This window comes from Mus caroli, unplaced genomic scaffold (assembly GCF_978045245.1).
Source record: "Mus caroli unplaced genomic scaffold, Mus_caroli_1 scaffold_5, whole genome shotgun sequence".
Taxonomy (NCBI): domain Eukaryota; kingdom Metazoa; phylum Chordata; class Mammalia; order Rodentia; family Muridae; genus Mus; species Mus caroli.
In genome coordinates, this window is record NW_028227260.1 from 95,400,981 (window position 1) to 95,414,189 (window position 13,209).

At 49.4% G+C, this 13,209-nt stretch overlaps 1 pseudogene; it reads left to right on the forward strand.

The window, feature by feature from the left end:
• The first annotated feature begins 4,771 nt into the window (after window positions 1-4,771).
• LOC147004699 (X-linked lymphocyte-regulated protein 5C-like) lies at window positions 4,772-11,960 on the forward strand (annotated as a pseudogene).
• The last annotated feature ends 1,249 nt before the right edge of the window (window positions 11,961-13,209 follow it).

Here is a 13,209-nt window from a genome sequence, read left to right on the forward strand (position 1 = left end):
GCATGCACATCATCTTCAAGTCTCAAGTTACAGTCGTGTGATTGTTTGGTGGGAGTCAGTTCATCCAGTCTCACGCATGACGTGGAGCTTTCAGTTGTGCATACACAAACTGGGAAGTCGCCTAGGAAAGGCCGGAAGTACCTTTCTGCCTCTCTGGAGAGGCTAGCATCCCTTACTTTCTGCGTGTGAGGACTAACCCTGGAAAAGGAGGGTGTTGTGTGATTGTTGCAAAGGATGTCTGTATAGGTGAGCAACTAGTTATTAGGGCCAATGAGGTGACGCCAGGGGCCTCAAGCCCACACTGGAGTGGACAAAGCCCAGAGGGCCACCCTTGGAAAGCTTTGTCAAGGTGCTAGGGACTCTAAGGAGTGTGTGCATGTAGGAGAGCATGTCTGCCCCTGCAGGGACAAGGAACCTTCCACATGACCCTTTCGGTACCCTTTGTGTACTCTCGCGATTCTGCACAGGTCCACGCTTCCTGCTGTCTTGCAGGAACACTTCATGGTCCTACTGTCCCGGTCCTCACCCAAGGGCTGCGGACCCATATTGACCATGCTTCATCATCACATCATGTGATGCGCACACATGAAGCTTGGGGGCTCAGAACACAAGTTCCATGAAGTCAGACTTTAAGGGTGACTGGAAACAGGGAGCGGAGGTGTTCCTGACACATTAGGCTCTTCCTAGGTGAGTTCCGGTTTATGCATGCACAACTGAAAGCTCCAAGTCAGTCATGCGAGATTACAGGGCATGCCAGCTATGGCAGAGGTGCACATTGGCCAGGTTCACGCAGGGCAGACATGGTTTTCCACAGGGAAAGAGGAAGTGAGGAGTACTTGGAACCACCCTGGAGGAGAAAGAGGGTCTTAGAGATTGTGGTGAGCTACATGTGTCCCTGTAGGTGAAGTGATAACATATGGAGAGCCAGGAGAGTGCTGACTGAGGTCAAGTTCCAGAGCCTGAATTCCACAGTGGAGTGGAGGAGTGGAGGACGTGGGGAAGGGTGGTGTGGGAAAGCTTTGATACAAGGAAGCAGGTACTGAGAAGGGTGGGCAGGACAGCCCGTGTGCTTGCAGAAGGACTAGGGATCTGCCACATGGCCCTGTCTGAAGTCCTTGGGCACAGGAGACATTTATCCAGGTCCACACTACCACAGTTGGGCCTACTCAGGTAGATATATGGGTGTTTCAGGTCCTCCCAGGACTCAAGGACACCTTTTCCTGTCCATGCACACATGCGCGGTTGCCGGTGGGCCTGTTATGGTCTGATTCCCCCATGCCCAGAATGGCTGTAGCCCTTTTGCCCCATGCCTGCCAGCTATTTCATATTGTGGCTTTAACATGCCTGTCAGTCATTGACACGGAGAAGCGACTCGGCTCAGAGCAAGGACAGGCTGGCCACATAGCCAGATTTGTTCTGGATGTTCTGGATGAGATCCACTAACCTTAAGAAATTCCACAAAGCTTTATGTAGGCCCCATCAAATCAAAGGTCAATATGAACTGTTATGTGAAAAATCTTGAGTCAGAGCTGACCACCAGGCGGCACTTCCTGCACCTGCATATGAACTCATTGTGGGTTTTGTGTGCTTTCTTTTCCTTTATGAGCTGACAGAAAAACATATCCGTTGTCATAGTTCAGACAATCCTGAGTTATGTCCCTGGTCTGACCAGCACTGTGGTGTGCTTTCTGTAAACTATTCTTACTGAACTGAGGTCAGTGGTTCACGTGGTTTGTGTGCCGCTTCTTGAACTCCAACATGCCTAACCAAGGACAAGGACTGGACAGGAGGACGCATCTGCCCATGCTTGTCTGCAGAGGGTGAATACTCTCTGAAAATGAGGGCCAACCAGCTGTGACCACCCTCCAGGGGAAGCAGGGCTCTGGACAACCGTGGCGAGGTGTGTGTCTTCTAGGTGAGTGAGCAGATATTAGGACCCAGGATAGCCTCCGCGAGGTAATGTCTGGTGCCCGAATTCCACAGCGAGGGGCCCAGGCCCCCGGAGGACGGTCTAACAATGTCCTCTGAGGGTCACAGTGACTGAGTGAACCCGGCAGCAGGGCTGCACGGGGAAAGACTTGGGACCTTCTGCATGGGTCTCTCTGGGGTCTTTGGGTACTGCACAAGTTCTCTGGGTCCGCGTGTCTACAGTTGGGCTATTTGAAAACAGTGTGGGTTCTTCGGGTCCCTTGAAAACCTTAAGACAGCGGATTTTTTTGTGGACATACGTGTAACTCCAAGTCACACATGCATGATTGCTGGGCGCGCCTCTTTTTGGAACCAAGTAGGCGAGTCTCAAGCATGTGCACACATTTTCCATCCTGGCACAGCACTTCTGGAAGTGACTTTGCACTGGCTGTGGCCTCCCTCGAGGGTAAGAGGGGTTCAGTGGGACTGTGGTGGTGGGGGGTGCAATTCCCTAGGTGGGCGACAAGGCATCTCGAGACTTAAGGTAAAGCCCTTCCGGAAGCATCATCCCCCTCCCCGGCATGGCTTGGCCCGGCCCACCCTCGAGATTAAGAGGGGTTCTGTGGGACTGGGGGGCGGTGTGCAATTCCCTGGCTGAGGAACAAAGTATCGCGAGACCCAAGGTAAAACCCTTCCGGAAGTGATGTCCAATGACCGTGCCCACCCGCGAGGGTGAGTGGGCTTTGTGGGAACTTCGGAGGTTTAGTTCCCTAGCTGAGCGGCCAGATATCGCCAGGAGAGCCCAAGGGTAGGAGGGTAGGATGGTTAGGACGGGTGGAGGGGAGGAGGGGAGGAGGGTGGGGTGGATTGTAGGAGGTGTAATTACATATCTGAGTGACAAGGTATCACAGCAGTGAAGGGAAACCCCTTCCGGAATTGACTTGGAATGTGTCAGCCTTCTCTCGAGGGTCAAAGGGGTGTGGGGGGCGGAGAGGGATGGAAGAGGGGTATGTCCTTAGCAGAGCGACAAGGTATCTATCATAGCCTCCCATGGGAGGTAACCCTTCCTTACGTGATGGCAGAGCACTGCGAGCAGTCTCCAGGGAAATGGATTGGCAGCAGGGGGATGGGGGATTGTAGGAGATTTAATTCCCCAGCTGAGTGAGGAGATATCTCAAGACCCAAGGTAGCCCCTCCCAGAAGTAACATGCAATGTCCTCACCCACTCTGGAGGGTAAAGGGTTTGGTTTGGGGGATTTTAGGAGGTGTACTTCCCTAGGGTGTCGGGATATCGGGGACCCTCAGCAGTCACTTCTGCAAGTGACTTCTCCCTGGCTGGTATCAAGGTTGACACAGACTGCCTTGGGGAGGTTCTTCCCAGCTGAGACACAAGGTATCGAGAGACCTCTGATAGAATCCTTCCAGGAAGGATGTCTCCTTAGCTTTTACTACTCTCGAGGGGAAGAGGGTCTTCCCGGGAACTGCTTTGAGGCTATTTCCCATCCTTAGTGCCTCTGCATCCCGAGACACATGGTGATACACTTCTGAAAGTGGCATCTCACCAGCTGTGAGGACCCTCGAGTGCAAGAGGAGGTGGGAGAGGGGTGGGAGTTGCTGTGAGGCTGAGGCCAGTGAGACGGGGTCCCCCAAATCCCAGTCATCCAGTCACCACTGAGAACATCTTAGAGTCTGGAAAGCAGGAACTGCACAAGCCAGTGATGAGCCCAGGGCCAGGGCCAGGGGGAGGGTGAACTCTGCATCAGCTTGGGGGTGAGTATCCTTGTCCAAAGGTCAGAGGGTCCTTGTGCAGGAGACTTAGAAGGCAAGGACTCTATATGACGAAGGCTTCCCCCTCCCACAGCCCTTCCTGATGAGAAAATCTCTGCTTGTCCACACTGTTTATTAACTGTTCATTGTGGAAGATGGGTGCATGCGACTCACTCAGGGTGGACCAGAGATTAAATACATCTCGCAGGAAGGAATGTCCATGAAGGGAAGCTTATTGGCTAAACCCTCTGGGGCCTGTCCATTTGGATACCTCGTTAGCATGGAGCCCTGGGTGTTTTGGGCTATGTGACTAGTGCTCACGATATCCACATGGGACGTTGTGGTCACGGGTTCCAGTACAGGAACCCGGTGGACGCCTCCCACTCTCCTACATGAGAATTTACAGGGGCTTCTGTATCTGCTCAGCCTTCCCAGTTTTTGTCTGGTGACACAGCTCCACATGTCCCACAGGGCTCTACTGACTGACAGACAAAACTAAGGATGAGGGTCTGGTGGGGGTGGGGGAGGGAGGGGAGAGATAAATGTAAAAGTCAGGGGGATTTGGGTGTGACCTGACCACACAGGTGGCACAGACCACCAGGCTATTAACAAAATCCACTCCCAGCCTTCTGGGTGGAAGAGAGACATGCATATACATCCCTTCTGTTGAAGAGACAAGCCTGCCTGTATGCTTTACACCCCTGGTTTCTATATTCCTTGTCTGTGAGCACAGAGACTTCATGCCCTCCACAGGCTGTGTGTCATCTTAGGTGAGTGCATCGGGGAATCCCTGCATTTGCCTCTGGTGTATTCTTTTGGGTCCTGGAGGCTTGGGTCCCTGAGTTTCTTCAGAAGCATCTAGACTGAGAGTGGTTAGGAATTTCACCTGACTGCGCAGCAGGGCTCAACCATTGCTTGCCAGGGCACGGCTCCAGTGATTTCAGTGGCCACTGGTGGATTGGTGTTTGTGACTAGACACCAACATTGGATCTAGGGGTCTAGTCCAGCTTGTCCTAACCTGGTGACAAGAAACCAGGAGAAAGAGCTGAGACCAAGGGCTACTGGGTTGTGGAGAGCTCTGCGTTCAGCCAGAAAAATGGGACAGGATGTGATTGGACCTGGCAGGATATTGATGTCACACTCCCACCTCCTCTTTGCTCCAGCACACGTGGCCACATCCTGTGGAGTCCTGGTCCCTGTTTTCATTTAGGGTCATGAAATTCAGTGTCTTTACTTTCAGGAGTCCTGTCTGACCCAGGAAGGTTCCAGCCATGTCAGACAAGGAACAGAAGGCCATGAAGAAAATTGGCAAGCACCAGAGAGTCGATAAGACCCTCCCATCAGATGACTCCAAGAACTCAGATGCAGTCAACCCTGGTAACAACTGATATGGGGCTTATGGGGCTGGGCCCAACCGTGGGGATGCTCTACTACTTGGCACACAGAACATGGGGCCTGATACTCATCAGGCCATTCCATGGTATTGCAGCTGGGTGGGCATGGAGGACAGGATGGGGTGGTGGGGAAATCAGACTCTGGCCTCTGATTCTCAAGCATGCTCTAGGTTTCCATCCCACGTGACATTCTCAGCCCCTGGCAGAGACAGATACAAAGCTCACAGAGACCAACATGCCTCTGAAGAAGCCCAGGGGTCACAGGGAATTTTCTTGTAAGGCTTGAACAGGTCCATGTACCTGCTGTCCCTAGACTAGGGCCAAGCCCAGTTTCACCTGTGGAGGGGGAGGGGTGTGAGTTCCTGGAAGACTGCTTCTAAACCTTTGTGTTGGATCTGGGCTCAACCAACTCTCGAGTGGAGCTGTTTCCCATGCAGGATGATGAGAGCAACATGCTTCATTTGCAAAGGTTTTTCCTTCCCCCTCCATGCAGCAGACAAACCAGCAGTTGGTACCAGTGGGATGGGCAGCCATTCTTCAGGATCAGACATGCAAGAGGCCAGGTGATGTCTTCAAGGGTTAGCCTTCCCCATGTGAAGTAGTTTCAGTGTGGTTGTATGCAGATATAGAAATCAAAAAGTTCCCTCTCCCAGGAAGTGGATCTAAGTGGCGGGCGTGGGCGGGTGGGGGGCGGGTGGTGGCGGGATCTGCTATTCAGTGGAATAGGCCAGCATCAGAGAGACTACTGCTGCCTGTTGTCTCTCCTCTGAGGATCCTGGATTACACGTAGGTCCATAAAATGATACAACCTGAACTCAGAGGGGAGAGTGTCAAGAGGTAGGCGATACCCAGTTGAGGGGAAGGTTTGCAGGGGTTGAGGGGAGGTGGTTCGAGGCATACTCTGGGGGTGGCACACGGTCACCTGGCAGAAAAGTTGAGGAGACACTATCTGGGTGATGTAGGAGGAATAGCTGCAGGAGGGATTTGAGGAAGGAGGAGAGTGAGTGTGGCTGGAGTGCAGGACACTTGGGTGAATACGCCTTTATGAAACCCTGTGCTGCACTGTGAAAGGATCCCGGTGAACGTTTAATATAAAATCCCCTACTTCTGTGCAGCTGCCTGCAGTTGGGCAGGGAACACCTGGGTTGCGATTTCCCTTGAGTTGCTCAAACCCAGCCTGGGGCGGGTTTCCTGGGGATACTGTAGGCTTTCAGTCACTTGTGCTCCAGGAAGTAACCCTTAGCTGTGAGCCCATATGTATCTATCTGCAAAGGACGCTTTGGCTCAGTACGAAAACAAGGACAAAGGAATAAAATTATTGACCCAGAGAGGAAAACCTGACTTTACCCCGCATGAGCTCTAGCCTGTGCAAAACGGCACGCCTCTCTCCTTTCCCTTCAAAGCAAACTTAGGATGCTTGTCCTCAATTAAGAATTCTGTGGTGTTTTTCCCACAGGGAGCCTGTTCAGAAGAAGATGCAGGATTTCAAAGGTAGGTTTGAGCAGACCTTGTTAGTCCCAGAACTTTCTATCCAACCCCTCGATTTCCGTACACTGAGAATGTGGTCACTGAGAGACAGCACAGCTCTGGAACAGTTCTGTGGCTCAGAGGATATTTCCGAAGAGTAAGTTGTCCTTTGGCCTTCGGGGGTTACCTTTATCTTAACTTTTAAGATGCTGATGTGAGCAGGGGAAAGGTTGTAGCTGTCGCCCAGGCTGTGGGGAGAAATTTCTGCTTCCTGCTCCCTGCATCGCTGGAGAGTGTCACTAGAGATGATGGGCGAGCAGATAAATCTCTGCTCTTTAACTCACTGCAGGAGTGGTATGTCAGATTTCAACAGCTGGCTTTCAAGTTCTGAAGCCAGTCATTTTTTTCTGGCTTTCCAAAGTTGCTCTCCTCCAGGAACCCCTGCGAAAGGAAAGCTGGTAAAATAGCCTTTAGTCTGTAGACATTTAGGAACCTGTCAGGGAACTCTGAAGGCAGCACTGGGAAGAAAAGTGAGATAGATTGTATTGTGCACATTGTGCATGCCACACTAGCTTGTTTTCTGTAGTCCACGGTAACAGCGTCAGTTTGCAACATGCCCCTCCAACCGAGGCAGGTTTTATTCACTTGTATAGGTGGACCCAGACAGCATTACTAGAGAGCCATCATCAATTCTTAGCCAGAGTGTAGAGTCAGCTCATACAAGCAAGGAAGTCTGACAGCATTGCTCTTTCTGGTGGCAGAGGAACTGCTTGGGTTTTGATATGTCCAGAAAATTGTTTGTCAGTGGCATTCTTTAGTCAAGCAGGATGCCCTCTGCCTGTATTCCTAGCACTTAGGGAGTAGAGACAGAATCAGGAACTTGAGATTGGCCTCAGTTACATAGCAAGTTTGAGACCAGCTTAGGCTACAAGAGAACCTGTCTTTAAAAAAATAAAAAATAAAAAAGACAACGGATGCAGATGCATAGTTATTCATGCTGTCCTGTAGGTGGTGTGTCTGGGATGAACCAAACTGTTCTTCTTCCACTGTATATTTGACTTAAAGTGATGCCTTTCCCTTCTCACACAGGTGATGATGGTACCGGATTTCTTATGGAAAAGAGGAAGCAGTTTGAAAAGGATGTAAATGCCTCTTTCCAACGCCTGAATGAAAAACCTCCAGCGTATTTTGGAAGTTCAGCAGAAGTCAAGGTAACATTCTGAGCACCCGTAGACAGCCTTTACTCTTCTTCCTGAGTCACCCTGTCTGCCATCTTGGTCATGCACAGAACTGAATAGCTGATGGGATCTCTGGAGCACTGCCTTTTTCTTTATGACCTGGTCCTATTCCTAGCCAATGGGACCCCCCCCCCTTTATGGAACTCAGATGGGTCAGCGGCAAGACTGTCAAGACAGCCATTTCTCCCCTCTTAGATAACAGAAGGCCAGTCCTCTACGGTCTACAAAACTGTCCCTATTACGAGATATCACCAGAGTTCACTGTTGTAAGTCCCACGCGTGGAAAGTGTTCTCTGCACACTTTCTGTCTGTAAAACACTGTAGGGTATGTTGCCTTCAGGACATGGACTCAGGCTCTCATAATTTATAGGTTACTCCATAAGGGGAAGGGAAGATGAGTCTAATTTTAAGCCAGAAGTGTGATCTTGGGAGAGGTCTGCACAAATGCATCCTCAGTGTTGGAGAGGGAAGACATGTGAAACGATGCCTCTGGTAGCAGCTTAAGACAAAGTTCTCCTGGAATGAGAGTCACATTTCTGACTCTCATAAATCAGTGTAATTCATGCCCCATTTCTCTTTTGCTCCTAGCTCCTGTTTCAAAATTATGAGTGCTTGTCATTGGCTTACCCTCACCCAGTGTGACCATGCTATGTAATCGGTACTGTGTTTTACAGGCAACAGCTTAAGTCTCTGTACTGTGAAAGTTTTGGGTCCGTTTACCAGAATTGGCTGCATGAGATGGACAGCACAAGGGACCGAGAAGAGTACTTCAGTGTGAGTGGCAGTCTCAGCTAGCAACAGATCCTCTGCTGTGTCAGTTTCCCTAGTGGCAGGGCTTCCTACAGCAGGTCTGGAGGGAAGGGACAGGACATGAGCTCTGGGAGACCAGGAGGGTGGTTGATGTGGAGGGGAGAGTCTGGCCATTCTCCGTGACTTGGTTTATTTTTGTTTCCCTTCTGTGGGAAGATGACAAGGCTAATGATGGGTTAGGAGCCTGCATGGTACAGGCGTGAGGGGATGAGCAGGTACTGTCTGTAGAGTGCAGGAGGAGATATGGGATTGTATCCTGAGAGAGGACCCTTCAGGATCTAAACAGTGCTGATGCCAAAGAGTAGGAGGGACCCAAGTAGCCTTATGAAGACACAGTGATCAGGGATGTTGAGTGAGAGCAGTTCATTGGGCTGTGGAGGGGCAGGTGGAGACTTAGCTGCCAGTGTGGTTGGCGTTCAGACCGGCCCTGTCCCAGAGGAGAAGAGGGAAAGGTTCCCATGCAGTGATGGACCTGCGATGGTGACTGAGACACCTTTAGCCTGGAGATGAGAATGGTCTTTGGGGGGCAGGTAACTGGACTCAGTGCTGTCTCTGGGGGCTCTTTCTTCCTGGTGGAGGACAGAGATTTCCCCTGGGGATTCTGACTGAGGGAGATGGAGACAGATTCCAGTCTGGCGGTGAGGAGCGTGTTCTCCAAGACCCACTGATTGGGATGCAGCCATAGTCCTAAGGCTTGCTCATTTTGAAAACTCAGGAAAATCATTAACTTGTCTGCCTCAGTTTCCTAGAAGTAAAGTCAGACTGGTGGAGAAACCCTGCCTTCTAGACCTGTATATTGAATGGTTTCAGCTCTTGAAATCTTTGTTGCTGGGGAATGCTCGACAGCAGGAGCTGATAATATGGTTGCTATTCGTCTGCTCTGTCCTTATTTGGTTGATACTGTAGTTCATGGGGTGTCACAATGTAGGGAGTCACTGACTGATGAGGGAGGTTCAGGTGAAAAACTCCTTTGGACAGATGTGTTGTTCCCTTGGAAGATAATCTACCTGCCCATTGAGTTTGATGAGAAGATTAATCCTTTAAAAACCTGGGCCACAAGAGACCTCAATTTTTTACTTTATTTTGTTGAGGTGGAAGTCTACAGATTAGATGGATCTTAGATTAATTTCAAAATGAGTAGTTCTTTCATGGGAATTTTGCCCAGATGGGACAGAATGTCTCCCTCTGTGACAGGTCAGACGTTGTCATGTTGTTTTTGGTATTGAAGGTCATGTCTTCAACCCTGATCATGAATGATAAAACCCACAAAACAGCACAGGAAGCAACTGCTGTAAGCAGCTGGGTTGGATGTTCAGTTTTGCTGACATTTTATCGTTGATTTCCTCTATTTCAGTTTATAACCCAGCAGCAAATGAAGATTTTACAGGCGGCTATAGAGGACCATGCAACCAAGCTTGAAAATGCTAAAGATATGTGTGACACATTTCTGAAGGTCTAGTAGATTGAACTTGAGAACAGAGCACATCTTTATGTCACACTATGTGTCTCTAAAAGCAGGAGAAGGAATAAATGGCCCTTTCTCAGTTTGTGGGAAAAGTAATTTCACATTCTCATGGGAATATTTTCCCCCACATGTAGGAAAAAAACTAGGTTTTGTTTAGCCTGGGAAAGTGATGATTTTTAGTGGGAGAGTGTTGTAGCATGGGAGCTGCTGACTGGGAATTTGCTCTCTTGGTCTCCCTCTGCTGCTTCTCTCAAGCTTCTGCACTTCCCTAGACCTCGGCGCTGAGGAGTTGTTGTCCTAAAACAGGGCCTTTCCCTCTTCCATATTTCCCAGTGGCCTTCCTTCTTAATTCTCCCTCTTTGCTCTGTCCACTGCAAACACCCCTCCTCTAAAACTCCCCTGGCTGCTTCTGTCTTGTCTTCCCCCCTCGCCATGCACCAGCTTCCCCTGAAGCGACTCCTGTTGCCCTGTCCATGCTGTGCCTCTGCTCTTGGCCCAGATATAGATCTCCGTGCCTTGTCTTCCCTATGGAAGTCCTATGTTTTCACCACTGGAAGTTGCCATGGGTGTCCTCTTCAGTCACATAGCCAGCAGGCTCCCCTACCACACCCGTTTTCAGCCAGCATACATGTCGTATGCTCTTAAACTCCTCTGGGCCCTGACAATAGAGCAGAGAATGGACGGGCATTTTGTGGTGTATGGACAGGTGACACAGTCCGTTCTCCTGTGTATCCACCACTGCAGTATTCCTTGAGAGATGTGATCAGAGGCCATGTGATAAGAATCCTCACTTCAGCTCATCTTAGCTTAAAAGGGCATGTGATTGCATGCTGTGTCTTCTCTGTGAACATTGCATTCCATGGACACAGTAAATGAATGGCTCCTTTCCCTGGGAAACCTTGGGGGTCTCCAGCACAAGCCTGTGCCTCTTTTTCCCATGCCTGGTCTATATGGCCTTTACCTGCTCATCCGTCCATATTCTGAGATAAGTGCCTTAGGTGGTGTTCTCTTCTCATAATGATAGTGAGCTCACGTGTGGAACTGCATCTTTTTGTGGAGAGTTCATATAGATGCACAAGAAGTAGTCACTGTTACCTACTTTGATTCCTAACAAGGATCCTTTGGGATATGCAAAGTCCGTACTTTTAAATTAAATGAGGTGAGGTGTCAAGTTGGGGCTTGGGGCTTCCTGCTCAAGTACCTTCGTTTGTTGTGGTTTGTTTCAGAAAGCCAACGACTTGAGTAAACATCGCAAAACCTTTATTGGTGGTCAGCAAACTAATGTGGAGAAGGAAATCTCCAAGGTGCAGGACAGAGTGATCATGGAAACTGTAAGTTGTGTGTCTGTTACACTGTGTACCCTGGGCTGCCTGCCTTCCTACTAGCAGAGATGTAATGAAGATCCTCTAAATCTCCCTGCCCCCCCTTTTTTTTTTTCAAACAGCAAGAACAAGATGTATCCATTGTTGAAACATTCCTTCAGTCCCTGATCCATGAAAACTCTGAAGAAACCATCTGAAGCTCACACATAGGATACACAGGGAAGGGAGCGTTAGCCATGCTAAGAAGATGCTGGTAGTAGTCAGTGCAGCTCCTTTCTCTTTACTTTGTTTGTTACAATTGAGACTGAGACACTGTTAACCATTGAGTGAACTCCCAGCGGCTCTGTGAGTAGCGAGGACAGTTAAGTGTGGATCATCCAGGCCCATGACAGCAAGGGAGATACGTTCTGCCCAGTCGTGGCAATTACATTTTGGAAGCAAATGTCATTTTTCTTTGTGGCTGGTTCTCTGTCACTTTTCCAAAGTGAACGTTACCTTACTTATTTTAGGAAGAAATGAATAAAGATGGGACCCATTTTTCTGTGCATACTTTCAGTTATTCATGAGGTCATAGAGACCGTTCCATTGCAGTGGGAAAATCAAGCCAACATGCCACCGAGACTTGCTGAACACACTCATGTTTGTGTGCTCAGAAGTGTTAAAAAAAACTCTTCTTCACACTATTCCCACAGCAGAGCCAGATCCTAGTGTGTTGGGCCTGTGCTAGTTGTGGGGCTGTGGCATTTCCCAAAGACACGCAGACTCATTTTCAAAGCTGTCTTCCAGTCTGGTTGAAAGATACCTGCCCTTACCTATGGATGAAAGCATTTTCTCAGCGTGTATCTGTGTAAGAGTTTGTGGCTCCAGGGTTTTGGATGGGTGTTTACAGGAGGGTTTTCTAGGGTTCTCCTTGAAGTGTCTACTATTCATCAAGTCCGTCTGCCTGTATGTGTGTTGTCTAACTCCTTAGTCCTTCATTCTCTTATCCTTGTCCTATGCTGTATTTATTAAAATGAATGCTTTAGAATCTGTGTTCCGCACATTTGAGGTTTTGGGGGTTTTGTTTTCATGTGTGTACTTTTGAGTCTCTGTGAGCATATTCCCATGTGTGTGTCAGTACCCATGAAGGCCAGAAGAGGGCCTGAGTTCCCCTGGGCCTTGAGTTACAAGTGGTCTTGAGCTACCCAAAGTGGGTGATGCTACCTAATCTTTTGTCTTCTGGAAGATCAGCAAGTGAGTTCATTTCTCAGAATGACAACATTATATGAGTTTGAATGGGAAATGTTTGGGGAACTCAAGAACCTTTCACTAGCCTAAGAGCCAACCCTTCTTTCATAATGCCTTGTGACTCGTGAGCCCCCCCCCCCCATGATAGCTGTTGTCTTATAGGTCACTACAGAGAGTGTTGGAATGTAAGGAACTTTCAGCAAGAGGGAGGTGGGGGTGGCAGGGTGATAGATGAGACTTGGTGCCCTTGATGGTGGTGCCTGGACTCGGGAGATGAAACTGGTGATGGCACCCTTTGAGAGTGGCCATGACCCACCGGGGATCGAAGGAGCCTTTGACAATTCTTGGCATTGCCCAAGACCACTGGAAAACACAGACATTTACATTCCTATTCAAACCAGTAGCAAAATTACAGTTATTAAGTAGCAATGGAAATAACTTTATGGATGCTGGGGTCACCACAACCTAAGGAACGGTATTTGGAAGGTGGAGAACTGCTGCTTTAAACTCTCAGAGCCAAGCCTCAGAAGGCCTGCACAAGGCCTAATTCATGGAGCCTGCTGGTCCCTGCTTCATGCATGTAAGCACGTGCTAGACAGCCTCCCTTGTGA